This window comes from Chrysoperla carnea, chromosome 4 (assembly GCF_905475395.1).
Source record: "Chrysoperla carnea chromosome 4, inChrCarn1.1, whole genome shotgun sequence".
Taxonomy (NCBI): domain Eukaryota; kingdom Metazoa; phylum Arthropoda; class Insecta; order Neuroptera; family Chrysopidae; genus Chrysoperla; species Chrysoperla carnea.
Window position 1 is genome coordinate 35,410,547 of NC_058340.1, and position 5,851 is coordinate 35,416,397.

Below are 5,851 nucleotides of genomic sequence, written 5' to 3' on the forward strand. Positions count from 1 at the left end.
CTGGCGCGTAAAAGTGGTTACATTTACAAGTGCGCATTTCTGAAAAAGCTGCGAAAATTGCTAGTTTTAAAATCAATTTATGATACTTTCTTAAGCTTTTTGCATTATAAATTATTACCTGGGCGAGCTTTGTTCGTTAGTTTTTTTTTTTTGGTAAATCCAAGATTAAAGTTTCCGAGATAAAACTAAGTTTTCTAAAAATGAAACCTAGCTAGATCATTTTTTCGACCCAATCGATTTATATATATAAACAAAAATTGCTTGTATAAGACTAGCAAATACCCGCCCGATTTGCTGGGTAATTTCACCTTTAAAAAGAAAGACTATCACATCATAGCCCTCACTTATCCTCCCTTTGTTCACAATTTTATGGATTTTAATTTTCTAACTTTTTTGAAGTTTTGCCCATGATACTCGCTGACATTGTAACTTTCTGTAGGTCCAATCATTAAATTAACCTGATTTTAATACTTTTTGAATCAAAAATACTCCATCCACTGAGAAAAACTTGTGTTTGAAACATTTTTTCGTCAACATCACTTTTTACTCGTGTTGGTGCAAATTAGGCGCAAATTGTGCAGCGTTTGTATTATATGGGAAAATCAGTTATGTATGTGTGACATATATGTAACATTGTAATGTGACATTGCAATCAACACTACCTCTATATATACTATTGCAACAGTTAAATCAGTCATTTGTTTGTTTTCACTTGTTTCCCTTGATATCTGTCAGTTTTTTAAGTATCAACTATTAATCTATAAATATATAGGAGACTTTCTATAGATATAGTCACTCATCACGATATCTCTGGAACTATAAGACCTAGAGACTTGAAATTTGGCAGGAATATTCCTTTTGCCAAGTAGAGGTCAGCTGAGTAAAATTCCACCCACAAGGGGGGTTGCGGGGGTGTTAATGAATAAAAAATTCATATTTTTCAATTATGGCTTTTAATAGTTCAAAACTTGGTGAGAATGTTTTAAATTACATTTAGAAATTTTTTTAACCTTCGGAGGGTAGAAAGGTGTAGCGAGAAAGTGGGAAGGAAATATCGAATATTTACAAATATACCTAAGTGGGGTATCAAATAAAAGAGCATGACGTGTACATTACAAAACTGTTATCCAACGCAAGGAAATGTGGAGGGAGGGGTGCAAGTGGGGATGTTGCCCAGCAAAGCCGGTAGTTCCCAGCTAGTTGTAACTAGAACGATACGTTTCATTAATTGAAGGATATTATTTTTATTATTTATGAGACATGGCATACTTAGTTATGTATGATAATAATAAATGACCAAGATATTTTCTGTATAAGTGAGTGAGTCTCGTATATTTAATTCGTTCTGAATACTTAGTTTTAATAATTACTTACATAATAATATTATTAAGAAAAAACATTATGTAAAAGATTAATTTTAGTATATTATTATAACTTATAGTTGTTGATAACACAAATTGAATGTAATCAACTATATATAGTTTTTCAAATACATTTCCTACTAAAAATATACTAAATATTATGTAATATAGATAGATGCATATATACTGTCATGTCAGAACAATGATAATATCATACTAAAAGTTTGCTTATATAAAATGGAGATACGAAACTTCGTTTTATATAAGGTGGTAAAATAAAAGTTTTTAAGGTAAAAGCAAATCACACGACAGACAAAAAATTGCAGCTTTTATGTTTAAAAAAAAATTTGAATCCGATTGGGTATATTTTTTATTTTTAATATTTCATATTTATTTTGAAATTACAGCTTGAATGAATGAAGACCAGGGTAGCCGGTATTTCCTAGAGTTTTCTTAGAATTGGTTAAGCAATCGGTCCAGCGGTCGTTAAACGGGGGCTTTAAGGGTCGCGGGACAGGAATATCGCGGCAGAATCGGGCACCAGGTATCTGATGCTCAGGTACCTCGAAGTATAATTCTGTCGCGGTATTCGTGCTCAACGACCCCAAAAACTCCCGAGTAACAAGTTTGAAATCATTTTCATCAGTATTAACCGAATTGTGAATTATATTTACGGTTAATTTAAATGCAATTATACAATGCATATTATTTATACAAATTGCATATTTTTAATTTCTTATAAATCAATTTAGGTCACAAATCTGCCTATCGTTTCATAATGTAGTTACAATCATTGTTATTTTTGGAGTCGGTGTCAGCTAAAGAAACAACCGGTGTCAGCCAAAGAAACAACTGTGACAAAACAGTTAGCTACATTAACTTGGCTGACACCGACTCCAAAAATAACAATAATTGTAACTACATTATGCTATTTACTTTTAGTGCATATTAATTTGTTTTGGAATTGTTTTTCTTTTAAAGTCGGTTTTTTTTTTTGGAAAAATATTTTTATATTGTTTTACTGTTTTTTTGTGAATCTGAAGTACACTTACTAATTTGTCACTTAACAAAGGATCGTCGAAATTGGTTGGCGAGATATTGAATTATTAGTCGAAAGTTCTGAGATAACAAGCATAAAAAAAATACGATCGAATTGAGAAACTCCTCCTTTTTTGTTTGAAGTCGGTTAAAAATAGTAATAATTGCTCTCGCCTACTCATTTTTGCCCAGTTAGCAATGATTTACAACACTATTTGTTTTCTTTAATTTGAAAATTGGAATTTAATAAATTTTCTTACCTTGTGAAAATTTAATCAGCCAATTAACAGATTTTAAGGTAATTAATGATTACGTGTAACTTTTAACAGAAAAAATTAATTATATCGGACCGTTTTTACACAACTCACCACATATATCACATAAATTCCATCCAAATAAATGTATTGTTATGTATATTTAGCTATATTACCCACAAACTATTTTTACTAAACAGCATAATAAAAATGGTTCGTAATAAATTAAAAGTCAAAATAAAAAAAATGACAAAAGCTTCTTCATACCCAACGTATTATTTCTTTTCACCATTTCCGGTAAACAAGTGCATATACATAAGTTTATCTCAAGTTGGGTATCATCTTCACAAAACCTTCAGTATTATTACTATTACGATTGTGAATTTACATTCATCATATATATACGAAATATTAAAACCTTTTTTGTCGGTGTAGTTCTTTTTAACCGAGATTAAAATGGGAGAACCATAATCAAAATCTTCCTGTCATAATGATTTGAAATTTTGAAAACGATTGTGTATTCTGGTGTCATTTGACGTTGCCAACTGAATTATTTCAATATTTTGTAAAAAATTAATCTTATGCAGAGCTGTGAATTTTATAAAAAATGAAAAGAAAGTCTAGATTTCTGCGGTTACAATCCCAAGTGTGCGTATTTGGATATAACATGTGAATTAATCTCTTTTAATCACAGTCTGAGCTTAATGAGCTTCATTACAAATGAAATATATTTGATTAAAAAAACATTTCATGATTTCTTTTTAAACTTATAATCTTTCTGGGTGTAGACGAATAATTTTTTAGGCGAAAAAAGTGTAAAACGAAGAATTTTTTTGTACCTCAATCTATTGGGCAAATTTAAAAAAAAAATGTTCTGGAAAGTGCAGAGATCAAAATCTACATCTAACTTTGTGCCGCTAGAATGTTTGGTTATTGTTATGGACCAAATAGGCCAATATTGTTGATTATTTACATAGTATTGCTGGGTCGGGCCAGCAGAGGGGAGCGAATATAACATTTTGATGAATGGACCTTCCTGAACATCTTTTAAAAAAATTGGCCCAACACGTTGAGGTACAAAAAAATGCTAAAATGACTTGAATTTTTCTAGAATTGTTTATTACTATTTTTCTTGTGAAGTCAATTATATTTATCTACTCTAAAAAGTTTATTTACCAACTAACTAGCTTTTAGTGGGCGTCGCATGTTTCATGTTGTTTTTTTTCCTACTATTTTTTTGTTACTTTTTTATATTTTGTTGTAAAATTTTTGCAACAAACTATAAACAGTAAAAACGCTTGTATACCTAGTATATAACTAGAGGTGGTAATTAAATAAAATGTTCACAGGAAGTTTAAGTCAATGTTCAAGTAAATCAACACAACAAAATTTTTCATTGAAATAAAAACGTAGTACGTAACACAAGGTTTAATGACTTTATAAAACAAATTTTATTACGTTTATATTATGTTTTATAAATGGGTACATTAATTTATATAACATAAATAGAACAAAGAAGTTAAACTAAAAATTACATTCTTTTTTAATTATTGAGATTTTGTTTCATGTTAATTTACTTTATGAACCTATCCCTTGATTGATTCGCAGTCATATAATAACTGATGGAAGAAGTTTACTATTGTTTTGCTATTGCATTCTTCTTTTTAACCCCCGAACTAAAAAAAGGCGGTGTTATAGGTTTGACCGCTATGTGTGTATCTGTCTGTGTCATCGTAGCGCCTAAAAGGATGAATCGATTTTAATTTTTTTGATTTCGTTTGAAAGGTAATTTAAAGCAGAGTGTTTTCGCTATGTTTAAAGTGCAAGTTTAGGGTTCCGTACTCGAAAAAATTGTCGGTTTTTTTTTTAAATTTTGTAAATTTCTCTTGTGCATATTATTCGGAAAGATAGCCCATTATTAAGTCATAGCTATGTTATATGTTGCATCTTCCTTGAAAAGTTTCATCAAAAAGAAAATTGAGATTTCAAACGTGTGTCATCAATAAAATAATAAAAATCGATTTCCTTACTCTTATTTTCGCGAATTGTGCTGCCACTGATTTTGTTATAACATAAACAACATACAAAAAAATCATCTGTGGAAAAATATTGTGTTCTTGTTTTTGACACTACAACCACAGTCAAAACCTCAATTTCGTTTTGTAAATTGATCAACCCTCCAAGAGACTGGTAAAGAGAACCATAGAATGTAATTTACAGCTATGGTAGCGCGAAGCACATTGAATTGACCTTGGTGGTTTACTCGTTTATTTCGGCATATAATGTGGTACAAAACGTAAATAGTACAAAATTAGAAGAGGATTCAATACAAAAGCCAATATCTAAAGGTATCGTGTTTATACCGCTCACTTTATTAAATTTCATTTACGAACGATATTTTTCGATTCAATTTCTAAAATTTCGTACTCTTTAACAATTACAAGGATTATAATACTATGTAAGCTTAAACGTAATTGCGATAATTAAACCATTCTTTGCAAAAGAAAAATTAAGGTGCTTCTCTCCATCGCTATCAGTCTTTGCTTGTTGAAAGTACAACAAAAATCCTCTTGGTATATTATTTCTTTCGTGTTTTGGTATATTGTTTTGAAACATCATTTTAACTAAAAACTAGGTTATAAGTAAATAATATTTTCAAATATGTCTTATAAGAATTTAAAACTTTCCTTTTTTTGCTTCTTAATAATCTTAATTTTTGTAAATAGCAAATTGGTAAATCAGAAACCAAATTACATTTTGTAAAAATGGTTTATATAAAAGTTTGATGAAAAACTTATTTCAAGTTTGTCAGTGAAGATTTAGTTTAATAATAAAATCTTAATAAACGAAAATACAATAAATAAACTATTGTAGTCGATTGAGAAAAATATATTTGAATCCTTAGGCTTGAAATTTAGTGCTGTTAATTTCAAATGACTCTAACGTTAAGTTTGTGTTTACCGTACTTCATATGGAGATTTGAAGTCCGATTGAAATAACACTTCGTTACCTTACTCTGGGCTTTTTTTGCTTTGTTTTTATCCGTTTTTGTCTCAAAATTCATATTTGTCTATTTATCGTTTAAAAAGAGAAGCGCATATGAGAAAATATCTAGGCCAAGATAACATTGCAAATATATCTACTTCATTGTCTTTATATGTAGCGAAAAATATCGACTTGAATATAATAATAAACTTT